We start from the raw sequence: 14,557 nt of genomic DNA, 5'->3' as shown, positions 1-14,557 counted from the left end.
TCGTGGAAACATTCAACAATCTCCAAGTGCCCTACAGCTAGCTTCAGCCAACCAAGCCTTTCTCCGGAGTCACCGGCAGCTCCACGGTCCCGATTGGGCAGGTCCGCCTCCCTGTCACCTTCAAGGCATGCAACAACTACCACACCGAGCTCATCGACTTCGACGTCGCTCACATTCACCTGCCGTACAATGCCATCCTTGGGTACCCAGCGCTGGCCAAGTTCATGGCCGTAACTCACCACGGCTACAACATCCTCAAGATGCCAGGAAGTGGCAGAGTCATCACGGTGCCCTGTGAAGAGAAGGATGCGGTGTGTTCCCTGGAGCGAGCCTTTCAGGCCGCATCACTGGAATACCCGGATCTCGGAAGCAGGAGTCTTCCTGAGACCGCCCCCAAGAAGAAGAAGACATCGTCCGGCCCGGACCCTCAGGAAGCAGGCCCCTCTAGGCCCGCGCCTGCCTAGGGGGAACCTCCTTCCATCGCATAGGAAAGCGCGCCCGGTGCCCTCCTCAGGCAGGGCTCGGGGGCTCTCCCCTGGAGGGCCACCAACCTGGCTAGGGTCACGAGGGAGGCGCTTGGGCACCACATGGAGGCGTGTTTCGAAGCACGTTTCCCTCAAGAAGGAGTAAGGCAAGGAGACCCAGACCCTCAGGAGTTCGTCAGCAAGGCCATTCAGGAGCTACAGGAGTCAAGAGTCATGAAAGGCGGCCGCCGCCTACCAGCAGTGGCTCCCCATCCAGGCGAGGATGGTGGGCTGCGCGTCTGCATCAACATACCAGGGCTCAATCGAGTCGCCTCTATGGAGTGCCTCTGGCCCTCGCGAGTGGGGCGCTGCGGAGCTCCACCCCATAACTACGTTCGCATGCCTTACGGCTTGCCAAATGCGGCTGCCACGTACCAGCGCCTCATGAGGGGCATCATGGAGGCACAAGAGGCCAGGCGTTCCACAGCCCTGGCGGAGATGGAGATGGTCCGCGAGGAGCCACCAGCGCCTCCGGAGCCTCCTGAGGCCCCTAGGCCTGGGGGCTCGTGAGGATCGGCTTCCGCAGCCCACCGAGTCTGCTACACCAACAGTCCTTTGTCCTCAACATCATCAGGTGACATCTTTCAAGTTTCATTTCCAGCTGGGAGCGCCCCCCCAGGGCTGCATTATTCCCAGGCCGCGTGGGTTTGTCCCTGCGGCATGTATCCCTTTTATTTCATGTTGTTAGCTTACTTTGTTGGGGGCGCTCCTCGGGCTGCATCATCCCCATGTCGCTCGAGCCAGACCCAGCGGCATGTATCCCTTTTGCGTTTATTTCCGGTTATGCGTTCGACCCACCATGCTTGATTATTTGATGCCGGTCCACGGCACCTCTTCTTCTCCATGCCGACCACTTGCACGTTAAAGGGGGGTACCTGAGCATCGCGACTCAGGGCTCTTACTGGCTCTCCAGCCCTCACCCTCTGGCCTTGTCCACGGCATCGCAACCTGGCATACCAGCGACGGCTGAGACCAGCTCGAGGGCCAGGACCCGAGGACGTAGAGTGCTGACATCTAAGCAAAATTGCAGGGACACATCACAAGATAAGGCCCAGTGCCAGGCGCAACCCGCCTAGAGGTAGGGCCCCGTGAGTCCCGCGCTGGCTCACGGGTTCCCAGATACACCTCGCCAGGCCCTACCGTGCCAGCCACGTGTCAGGGCGCGGCTGTACACGCCCTGGGGGCTCCTTACAGAGGGGGCCCCCTCCCACGTACCAGTGGAAGCACCATGCTCCGCGCTGGCTGACGACACTTCCGAGGAGCGGCTATGCCCGTACACATACGAAAGTGATATGCTCCACGCTGGTGATAAACAACTGAGGGTGGCCCCAGGCCGCATCAACCTCAGGGAGCCCAGAGCTCAGTGTCTAGCCTCATCGTAATGCCTCCCCTCGGGAGTGCCGCGCGAGGGGGCTGGGCACGGGGGGTGCGCCTGGGTCACGCCCAGACGCACGCAGCCCAGCCAGGCCCCCCTGGGCCTGGTTCGTCGCGCGTCTCTCCCCGAGCAGAGCCAAGGTACGAAGGCCGTTTGAGCGTCAAGGGGGACTCCTGAGCATCGCGACTCGGGAGCCTAACTGGTCACGTAGCCCCTCACTCCTTATTTTCGAAAGGCTAACGACGGTTGAGGTATGCGCACGGCCGGGCTCTGCAGACATAGAACGGTAGATCCACCCACATCATACCTCCCTAATTGTTGTTCGTGCGCCAAGGGGGACTCCTGAGCACCGCGACTCAGGAGCCTAACTGGTCACGTAGCCCCTCACTCCTTAGTTCCGAAAGGCTAACGGCGGTTGAGGTATGCGCGCGGCCGGGCTCTGCAGACGTAGAACGGTAGATCCACCCACATCATACCTCCCTACTTGTTGTTCGTGCGCCAAGGGGGACTCCTGACCATCGCGGCTCAGGAGCCTAACTTGTCACGTAGCCCCTCACTCCTTGGTCCCGTCCTGGTTTCCGGTCGGGGCTAACGGCGGCTGAGGTATGCGCGGGGCCGGGCTCTGCCGGCGTAGAACATATGCAAGTAGGAAGGAAAAGCGTAAATCTCAAGGATTCAAAAGCAAATATTACAGTCCACACTGTTATCTCAATGCCAAACGCAAGTTTAAACGCCTCCCCGAGGCATGATAGATGTGCAGGAATTAAAGGCAGGACAGGAGCCACAACGGAGTCACTTGTCGGCGGCGGAGCAGCGCGGAGTGGGTTCGCCTCATGGAGCAGTGGGGTCGGCAGCGCCTTGCTTCGGCTTGGTGCTGAAGGCCCGGAACTTCCCCAGCAGAGCCTCCGCGCGACCCTTCACGGCCTCGGCAGCGACATCGGCATGCTCGCCGCTTACTGGCTCCAGCAGGCTGTCGAGGTCGACGCCAGGATCGCGAAGGTAGATGTGGGTGAGGACCCGCGTCAGCGCTGCGGAAGACAGGACACGCGCCTCGGCCTCGGCCGTGGGCCAAGGCCAAGGGCGACATCTTCAAGAGCACGAACCAGGAAGGGAAGCAGCTTGGCGGGGCCGTCCTCGGCACCAGCCAGCGGGCTCTCTAGGCTGCTGTCGTAAATTGTCCTCAACGAGGAGCGAGCCTTTGCCTCCATCTCCGTGAAGGCCACGCGGTCCTCGGCAAGAACCAGGGCCTTGTCATCCAGCTCGGCCTTCCTCGCCCCCAACTCCTGCTCCAGCGCACCTAGGCGGTCGCGGCGCTTCCTGAGCTTGACCTCCCTCTCCTTGACGGCCGCCTCGCGAGCCTTCACGCCTTCTTCCTGCGCTTGGCGAAGGCGGACCTCTTTCACGAGCTGGTCCTGCAGGCCTTGCAGCTCGTCCTCCAGCGCCTTGCAGCGACCACAGACGTCGACCACCTCCCCCAGGGCTGCGTCACGAGCAACCTTCGCCTCAAGGACATCCTGCTTCTCCTCATCGCAAGTCGTCGAGGCCTGGACCAGTGCCGCCCGAATCGAAGCGTCAGAGCGAATCCATCCTGAAGCCAGCTCCAAGCGCCCGGCCACCAAGCGAGGGTCGACGCCAAGAAGATCCTGCCGCAGCCAGTCTAGCTCAGCAGTAGCATGATCCAGAATGGCAGGAGGAGTCGGAGAGACAGCAGTCGATGGAGTAGAAGGAGAAGGCGGCAGCGCGGCCACAGCATCCTGAGGCGGAGTCTGCTGCGCCCCAACGGCTGTAGTGGCGGCAGCAGGCAAAGGCACCTCGGGAGTCACTTGGGCCATGGGGGCTGAGCTCGCCCCCGCCGGCTCAGCCAGGCCTCACGAGGACAACCGGGCAGGAGAAGCCCGTGCGTCATGGTCACCCTCCTTCGCGGGCAGAGGCGCTGCCACAGATGGAACCTCAGGAGCTCCCTTCGGCTTCTTTGCTACGGGCGCCAGCCTATCCAAGAGATGCGGACGTCAAGCACATAAGAGTAGTTGATTCAACATTTTCTCCTTTGGGGTGCCCAAATATGGCTTTCATCTTCTCATAAGTATCAACGGCATCCCCTTCAAGAAAACCGTTCTAAAATATAGAATCTACAACTTGCTTGAAGGAAGAAGGTAAACCATCATAAAAACTTTTCAAGTATATCTCTATATGGTATTGGGGCACATAGCTAGCTCGAATTCTCAACAACCTATCCCAAGCATCTTTCGAAGATTCATCAAGTAAGTAGCGAAAAATTCCGGGATCATCTTCATCACAATGGTTAAGATTTTCCTTAACAACCCTGGTAGATCCTTCCATAGCATCATTGTTTATGAGCTTGGAGACGATAGAGGGACTATCCAAAATACTATGACTCGGGAGAAAACCCTTAGCTCTTTTAGGGTCAGACATGGCGAGAAATGGCAAACGAAAAAGAGAGGCGAATAAAACGACAAATTTTTGTGAAGTGGGGAAGAGGAAAACGAGAGGCAAATGGAAAATAAGGTAAATTGCGAGGAGATGAGATTTGTGATTAGGAACCTGGTTGTGTTGAAGATCCTCCCCGGCAACGGCGCCAAAAAATCTCCTTGATGGTAGTTGGAACTACGTCGGTATTTCCCCGGAGAGGGAGGGATGATGTAGCACAGTGACGGTAGAGTATTTCCCTAAGTTATGAAGCCAAGGTATCAAACCAGTAGGAGAACCAAGCAACACAACGTAAACATCCCTTGCACAAAAATAACAACACCTCGCAACCCGACCAGTTAAAGGGGTTGTCAATCCCTTTCGGGTAAAGGCGCCAGAAATTGGCGTGTGACGGGAGAAAGTTCTGATAGATTGAAATAATAGATCACAAATAAAATAAAGTGCATCAAAGTATTTTTGCATTTTTGGTTTAATTGATCTGAAAATAAAAGCAAGGAAAAAGTAGATCGCAAAGGAAAATATATGAGAAATAAGACCCGGGGACCGTAGGTTTCACTAGTGGCTTCTCTCGAAAAAATAGCAAACGGTGGGTAAACAAATTACTGTTGGGCAATTGATAGAACATCAAATAATTATGACAATATCCAGGCAATGATCATTACATAGGCATCACGTCCAAGATTAGTAGACCGACTCCTACATGCATCTACTATTGTTACTCCACACATCTACCGCTATCCAGCATGCATCTAGTGTATTAAGTTCATGGAAAAACGGAGTAATGCAATAAGAACGATGACATGATGTAGACAAGATCCGTTTATCTATATGGCGATAGATATGGATCTCGTCTTTTTATCCTTATTAGCAACGATACATACATGTCGGTTCCCTTTCCGTCTCTGGGATCAAGCACCGTAAGATTGAACCCACTACCGGGCACCTTTTCCCAAAGCAAGATAAATAGATAGAGTTGGCCAGACAAAACCCAAATAGCGGAGAATAAATACGAGGCTATAAGAGATCATGCATAAAAGATATCAAAGAAACTCAAATACTTTCATGTATATAAAAACATAGATGTGATCATAAACTCGAAGTTCATCGATCCCAAGAAACACACCGCAAAAGAGTTACATCATATGGATCTTCAAGATACCATTTTATTGAGGATCAAGGGAGAGAGATGAAGGCATCTAGCTACTAACTACGGACCCGAAGGTCTACAAATAACTACTCATGCATCATCGGAGAGGCACCAATGGAAGTGGTGAACCCCTCCATGATGGCGTGCCCTGGTGGGTTGTGCCCCCCTCGGGGCACCCGCCAGGTGCAACCAGGGCCCATCCGCTTCCTTTTGGCGCATAAAAAGAATCGTAAAGTTTCGTGCCATTTGAACTCCCTTTGATATTGATTTCCTGTGATGTAAAAAACATGGAAAAAATAGGAACTGGCACTGGGCACTATGTCAATAAGTTAGTGCCAAAAAATAATATAAAATGATTATAAAAGATCCAAGATTGATAATAAAATAGAATGGAACAATCAAAAATTATACATACGTTGGAGACGTATTAGGCCATCACTGGAGCGGCCCCACCACTATTGGCTTTACACCACGCACGGGGAAACCGGAAACTGACCCGGAATCAAGGCTGATGAAGCAGCAACGGAAAGCTCAAGGGGAAAACCCCTTCAGCAACCTTGTGTGTGCAGTTATTAGTCCTACCCCGACGACGCTCAGCACTGCGTTCGGGCAGGCCCGGGGGCTTCTGTAGGTGCAACAAACCCTGGGTTTGTTGCCCAGACTATGCACTGGCGCAAGATCAAGATTGAAGCACCAACCCAAATCAGAGATTGAAGGACCAAGATATTTGAAGAACCAACACGCAGACCAGAAAGACCAAGATCGAGCCAGAAGAGTGAGATATCGACAAGAGAAGGGCCTCCCTTGCCGGGCAGGCGAGCCCAGCAAGGGGCAAGGCCATAGCAAGAAGCAGGCAACTGAGGCACCCCGGTAAGGTCTACCGAGGCACGCGGGGGACGAACCACCCCGCCAACCACTCAAGCACGACCCACGTCGTCAATCAGTGTGGTGTCAAGCCGCAAGATGATTAAGTGGAAGCCGTTCGCCACATAGCAGCCATTTCCTACAGAAGAAGCCTACAGATAACACCCGTCCCGTGACGTGTCAAGAGAACAAGTACGGAGCTGGCAAGATAGCCCGGCACGCCTTGCTGGGCGACCAGTGATGTGACACTCAGCAGCGCATTTAATGCACCCTGTCAGCCTGCAGAGTTAGGTATGATAGCAATGTTTGCTATCATATCAGTGGATAATGACCACTTTGCCATGGTGGTGACCCCTTAATCTATAAAAGGAGGCCCATATCACTCGTAGGAGGGGTTAGAGGGTTGGAAAGTTGATGAACCCAAGCTACCATACGGGCGTAGTCGCTGCAGCCCTGAGGCAGGCCCTGCCGGGCAAGTGTACTACACATCAGCACGTTCATTCCAGCATCAATCCACCAAAGCAAGAGTAGGGTTACGCCTCGCGGCGGCCCGAACATGGGTAAATCACTTGTGTGCTCTTCGTCGCGCTGCCGTGCGCTGGTCTGCTCTTTGTGCAACGCATCGCCCCCCTGCCGAACTAGCAAGGGGCCACCCAGTCCCATAGGTAGCCGTGGATATCCCGCGACAACCCCTTTGGTACTTCTTTGGCCCAAGTTGTTCCTTCTGGTTCAGAAAAAATCTCCAAAAAGTTCCGCTACGTTTGGACTCCGTTTGGTATTGATTTTTTGGGAAGTAAAAAACAAGCAAAAAACAACAACTGGCACTGGGCACTATGTCAATAGGTTACTCCCAAAAAATGATATAAAGTTGCTATAAAATGATTGTAAAACATGCAAGAATGATAATATAACAGCATGGAACATGCAAAAGTTATAGATACGTTGGACACGTATCTGCCAGCTACTCTAATATGTTCTCTTCTTTTGTAGATAAAAAAGACCCCAAAGTGAAAAATGTGCTGCACTATAATAATCTCATCAAATGCCTTGATCTCCATGTTACAGAAGTTGATTTGATCGACTACCGAGGCAGCACATCTGAGATTAAATTGGCCAGGTTCTTTGTTCTGAAGGCTACTGATACGTCTCCAACGTATCTATTATTTTTGATTGCTCCATGCTATATTATCAACTATTTTGGACATTATTGGGCTTTATTATCCACTTTTATATTATTTTTGGGACTAACTTATTAACCGGAGGCTGTAACACCCATGATGTGGCTATATCTCCCGCGTGTCAGAGCATGACTTAGAGGCATAACCGCATTGTAGGCATGTCGCAAGAGGGGTAATCTTTTCACATCCCATGTACTGAATAAGAAAGAGGTAAAGAGTTGGCTTACAATCTCCACTTCACACAATACAAGAATATAGCATTACATCATCCAAATACAAACAAGGTCCGACTATGGAACCAAAATAAAGAAGACCACCCCTAATGCTGCATCCCCGATCGCCCCGACTGGGCTCCACTACTGATTAACTGGAAACGGAACAACACAAAGAACACGATCTTCATCGAGCTCCTCCTTGAGCTCGGTTGCGTCACCTGCACGATATCATCGGCACCTGCAACCTGGTTTTGGAAGTAATCTCTGAGTCACGGGGACTCAGCAATCTCACACCCTCGTGATCAAGACTATTTAAGCTTACGGGTAGGGAAAAGGTATGTGAGGTGGAGCTGCAGCAAGCACTAGCATATATGGTGGCTAACATACGCAAATGAGAGCGAGAAGATAAGGCAAAGCACGGTCGAGAATCTATGATCAAGAAGTGATCCTATACTACTTACGTTCAATCATAACCCCCAACACCGTGTTCACTTCCTCGCCGGAAAGAGACCATCACGGCTACACACGCGGTTGATGCATTTTAATTAAGTTAAGTGTCAAGTTCTCTACAACTGAACATTAACAAATTCCCATCTACCCATAACCACGGGCACGGCTTTCGAAAGTTCATAACCCTGCAGGGGTGTCCCAACTTAGCCCATCACAAGCTCTCACGGTCAACGAAGGATATTCCTTCTCCCAGGAAGACCCGATCAGACTCAGAATCCCGGTTACAAGACATTTCAACAATGGTAAAACAAGACCAGCAAAGCCACCCAGATGTGCCGACAATTCCTGATAGGAGCTGCACATATCTCGTTCTCAGGGCACACCGGATGAGCAAGACGTCGGGTTGGCATAAACCCTGGTTGCCCAGGGGGCGCCGGACATCACTCAGGTTGGACCAACACTTAGAAAAGCACTAGCCCGGGGGGTTTAAATAAAGATGACCCTTGAGTCTGCAGAACCAAAGGGAAAAAAGGCTAGGTGGCAAATGGTAAAACCAAGGTTGGGCCTTGCTGGAGGAGTTTTATTCAAGGCGAACTGTCAAGGGGTTCCCATTATAACCCAACCGCGTAAGGAACGCAAAATCAAGGAACATAACACCAGTATGACGGAAACTAGGGCGGCAAGAGTGGAACAAAACACCAGGCATAAGGCCGAGCCTTCCAACCTTTACCAAGTATATAGATGCATTAATATAAATAAGAGATATTGTGATATCCCAACAAATATCCATGTTCCAACAAGGAACAAACTCCAATCTTCCCCTGCAACTAGCAACACTATAAGAGGGGTTGAGCAAAGTGGTAACATAGCCAAACAACGGTTTGCTAGGACAAGGTCGGTTAGAGGTTTGACATGGCAAAATGGGAGGCATGATATAGCAAGTGGTAGGTACTGCGGCATAGGAATAGAAATAGATCGTGCAACTAGCAAGCGAAGATAGAAGTGATTTCGAGGGTATGGTCATCTTGCCTGAGATCCCGCAAGGAAGAAGAACGAGTCCATGAAGAAGACAAACGGACGTAGTTGAGAAAATCCTCACAAACGCAATGTTATCGGTACTAACTCGAAGAAGCAACACCGGAAAGAAGCAAACAACACAGTAAACAACCATCACATAAGCATGGCAGGATGCACAACCAAGTATGATGCATGTCCGGTTTAATGAAGCATGGCATGGCAAAGTGCCCAAGAAATCCTACAAATTAAGCGGAGCTCAATATGCAACGAGTTGCATATTGGTGGAACACCACATTCAAGTTATTTGGTTCGATTTCGTTTATGTACCCAACAATATTAAATGTTGATTAGCATGGCAAGGGGTGAAGCACACCAAAACTACCTATCTAGGCAAGTTTAAATGAGTCCGGAAACAACGAACAACAATTCCAGAAATCCTCATATGCATATATTAGATTTGGTACTGTTCTGCCCTAAAACACAATTTTAGAGTTATTAAACATGCAAAGTAAGGTCACCATGTTAAACTAGGCATTTTTCTACCCCATTTACATATAAAGTTTAGTAAATTTGGAGCTACGGTTTAATAGTTATGAATTAAATCATTTTACATGGCAATATGGCTAAATATATGAAAACATCATTTTAAACATTTTAAATATAGATGAAAGTTTCACAATATGAATCTACACAAAATTCTAAGCATCTTTCATATATAAAGTTTTTACAAAAGATGCATGGTTGGTGATTTATTAAATGCATGGACTCTAAGGGCTATTCAGCAAAACTAACGTTCCCTGGGAAAATAGGAAAACATTCTATAAAAAAACACGATACGGGCCGGATCTGGTTGGCCCATCAGTGCACAGGAGGGGCTGGGGGGGTCTCTCAGCATGGGCCTTGGCCCAGCTGGTGGAGAGGTAGGCCGGTTGCTGGGCTTGGAGGCTGGTGGCCCAGGCGTTGTCGCGGTCAACGCGTGCCAGCGGATCGAGCGGGCGCCTCGTCCTGGAAGCAGAGGACGCAGGCGGCGGTGGACCTGGCGCTGGCGTCTCCCGGTGAAGAGTGGAGGTACGAGCGAGACGGATCCGGTGCGCAGGAGGTCGAGGAGGGCCGAGGCGAGACTGGAGCTGCCGATGTCCGTCCCGGCGCTCGACGGGAGGACGCAGACGAGGAACTTGGCAGAGCTGGAGGCCATGGCAGCGGTGGCCGAAGCACCAACGGGCGGCGAGGACAAAGCAGGGGCGACCCGAGGTCGCTGGTGATCCGTGCGGCGCAGTTCATCTCCATGGAGGGGCAGCCATGCTTGCCTTCCTATCCAGAACGAGAGAGAGAGAGATGAGAGAAACGAGAGAGGAAACAAGGGGAAGGAAAGGAGCAGTGGAGGAGCGGCGATGGGGTCGGCCTGCAGGCTCGCGGGAGGTGCTCGTCTCCTTGGGTCGATGAGGATAGCGAGGAGGCTCCCGGTGGCTGGAAGGCTTTGTGGATGGCAGCGAGTGGAGACCGAGGGAATCGGGCGCGGCTGCGCTGGTTGGTGAGATGGGGAAAATGAGGAGAAGGCAGGATCGATTGGGTGGATCGGGCAAGATCCCGAGGAAAGGGGGAGACCAGGTGGGCTGGCCACGGTGCGCGGAATGGACGGATGGGACACCCTAGGATTAGGGTTAGGCTCAAATATAGGTAGGAGATTAGGTTAGGGGCTACCGAGTCCCTCCGATCTAAATCAGACGGTCAAAAAAAATAGGCTAGGGAGACCAAAAGGAAAAATTGAGATGTTTTATAGATGTTAGGGGATGATCCGGACCCAACGGTGACGACTGCCCGGGTCAGGTACGGGACAACTTTCGGACGCGCACGCGAGGAGGGCCGCGGGCTGACGAGAGAGGTTAGGTTGGACCTAGTGGTAGGTAGTGGACTGTGTAGAAGGCCTCAGGCTGAGAGAAGAGAAGAGAGAGAGGCCCGGCGACTGTTTCCGGAGACCGAAAACGTCCGACATTAGACCGGCTATATTGCCGCTATAGTTATTCGTTGGGGCATCAAACGGACTCTGAATGTGATGAAACTTGGCAGGAGGCCTACTGGCAACAAAACAACACCGCATGCCAACTTTCAACCCATTCAGAGAACATTTTTCGGCCACTTATAAAATACTATTTCGGACGTGCCACGGGCGCGTGCAAGTGTGTATGGGCTCAGAACGGACAACAGACGGAACTGGGGGAACCCGAACGAATGAAAGTTTTGAAAACATGATGATGCAATGCACATGATGACATGACAAGATGCAACACGCAAGCGAATGACATGGCAACGACGGCAAATAACTGGGAGACACCTGGCGCATCGGTCTCGGGGCGTCATAGAGGCCCAGCCCAGAATTGCTATTTTTTTTGCCTATTTTAGGGTTTCGAAGAAAAGGAATATCAAACGGAGTCCAAACGGAATGAAACCTTCGGGAAATGATTTTCTCAACAAACAAGACCCAGGAGACATGGACCCTACGTCAAGACACAAAAGAGGAGGCCATGAGGTAGGGGGGCGCGCCTACCCCCCCCCCAGGCGCGCCCTCCACCCTCGTGGGCCCCCTGTTGCTCCACCGACGTACTCCTTCCTCCTATATATACCTACATACCCCCAAACGATCAGATACGGAGCCAAAACCCTAATTCCACCGCCGTAACTTTTTGTATCCACGAGATCCCATCTTGGGGCCTGTTCCGGAGCTCCGCCGGAGGGGGCATCGATCATGGAGGGCTTCTACATCATCACCATGGCCCCTCTGATGAAGTGTGAGTAGTTTACCTCATACCTACGGGTCCATAGTTATTAGCTAGATGGCTTCTTCTCTCTTTTTGGATCTCAATACAATGTTCTCCCCCTCTCTTGTGGAGATCTATTCGATGTAATCTTCTTTTTGTGGTGTCTTTATTGAGACCGATGAATTGTAGGTTTATGATCAAGTATATATATGAACAATATTTGAATCTTCTCTGAATTCTTTTATGTATGATTGGTTATGTTTGCAAGTCTCTTCGAATTATCAGTTTGGTTTGGCCTACTAGATTGATCTTTCTTGCAATGGGAGAAGTGCTTAGCTTTGGGTTCAATCTTGTGGTGTCCTTTCCCAGTGACAGTAGGGGCAGCAAGGCTCGTATTGTATTGTTGCCATCGAGGATAACAAGATGGGGTTTTCATCATATTGCATGAGTTTATCCCTCTACATCATGTCATCTTGCTTAAGGCGTTACTCTGTTTTCATTAACTTAATACTCTAGATGCATGTTAGATATCGGTCGATGAGTGGAGTAATTGTACTAGATGCAAGCAGGAGTCGGTCTACTTATCTCGGACGTGATGACTATATACATGATCATGCCAAGATATTCTCATAACTATGCTCAATTCTGTCAACTGCTCAACAGTAATTTGTTCACCCACCGTAGAATACTTATGCTCTTGAGAGAAGCCACTAGTGAAACCTATGGCCCCCAGGTCTACCTTCATCATATTAATCTTCCAATACTTTGTTATTTACTTTTCTTTTATTTTACTTTGCATCTTTAGCATAAAAATACCAAAAATATTATCTTATCATATCTATCAGATCTCACTCTCGTAAGTGGCCATGTAGGGATTGATAACCCCTTATCGCGTTGGTTGCGAGGATTTATTTGTATTGTGGAGGTACGAGGGACTCACGCGTAGCCTCCTACTGGATTGATACCTTGGTTCTAAAAAACTGAGGGAAATACTTACGCTACTCTACTGCATCATCCCTTCCTCTTTGGGGAAAAACCAACACAGTGCTCAAGAGGTAGCAGCAAGTGTGCTCAAGGTAACGAGGTTGGCTTTCTCTGGCGCAACAATGAATGGCGTGCTGATCACCGTAAGTGTCTAAGCCTAAACCACAAAGGCTTCGCAGAAGCTGAAGTTGTTTTTGAAACATCGAGTTGCCAGAGACTAAGAAATTTATTTGCCCATTAGTGCCTTGTCAAGGCGGTGGATTTTAGATTGTACGATAATGTTGTATCCACCTAAAGTAACGAAAGTTCTTACGTAAACTTCCTAATAATTCCCTCTTCGTAGGTGCATCACTACTCCTAGCAGTTGTAATATTAGTTTGAAAATTGCAATATTACGACTATCTAGCACGAGGTACTATGTTATGATAAATGTTCATGTACATACCCATTACTCGAGTACAACATTTATTATTATTCGTGGCAACGGAAGGAAAATTATGTCGAACACGGCTAGTTAAGCAGGCTAGCTCTACAGCCGTGATGATAGTGAATGCGCATGGTGAGGCTGACTTTGGTATGCCGAACACAGCGCCTACACTCAGGTGTCATCTCTGGCACAGGGTCTTTGTCACTTCACTGTGAGGAGCAGCACGTAATAGTTTCACCAACAAGTAGTATAGTACTACTACATTGGTAGTACAACTAGTACTAGAACCACCGTTTGCATTTAGTAGTTGTCGGTGCAACAAACCTTGGCTTATGTTGCTCGGACTGTACACAGGCACAAGGGCAAGGTTACAATAGCAAGACAAGGCCAAGCTGGAGAGATAGCTCTTGGAGAAATCAAAGGGCGGATCAAGAAGACCAGACAAGACGAAGGAACAAGATATCAGTAGGGAAAAACCTCCCTTGCTAGGGAGGCGAGCCTAGTCAGGTCGAGGCTTCACCAAAGACAAGTCCGAAGATTTCCCCGGCAGGCTTGCCGGGGCCGCCAAGGGCAAGTCGCCCTGCCAAGACTCCACCGCTCCACCGCACAGCAACACAAGTCACTTATCAGTGCGGTGTCAAGCCACCAAGTGATTAAGTGGCTGTCATTTGGCATGTGGCCGCCACATGGGAAGAAGATTCCCCCTGCATGACACCCATCCAGGGGCGTGTCATGCCGGCAGACAAGTAGGTGGTTGAGCGGCACGGCAACCTTGTCGGGCCGCCTCCTCGGCGTGACACCTAGCAGTGCATTTAATGCACTTTGTCCTTACTGCCAGAGTTAGGTATGATAGCACTATTGGCTATATAATCAGTGTATAATGACTTATTTGCCACTATGGAAACCCCTTAGCCTATAAAAGGAGGGCCATGGCGACCTAGAATATGATTCAGACCCTGGTACACTCTTACGCGTGTTGCTGCTCTCACCGAGGTGACCTTGCCGGGCTTGAGCGTTGCGTGTTCATCACGGTCCTCCATCCAATCCACCAAAGAAAGAGTAGGGTTTTATGCTTTGCAGTGGCCCAAACCTGGGTATAAACCACCAACGTCGCCCCTGTCGTGCTGCTTCATGCTCTCCGCTCTTTGTGCAACGTGCCCCTCCCCCTTGCC

This window comes from Triticum dicoccoides, chromosome 7A (genome assembly GCF_002162155.2).
Source record: "Triticum dicoccoides isolate Atlit2015 ecotype Zavitan chromosome 7A, WEW_v2.0, whole genome shotgun sequence".
NCBI classification, from domain to species: domain Eukaryota; kingdom Viridiplantae; phylum Streptophyta; class Magnoliopsida; order Poales; family Poaceae; genus Triticum; species Triticum dicoccoides.
Note: the sequence above shows the minus strand (reverse complement) of the source record.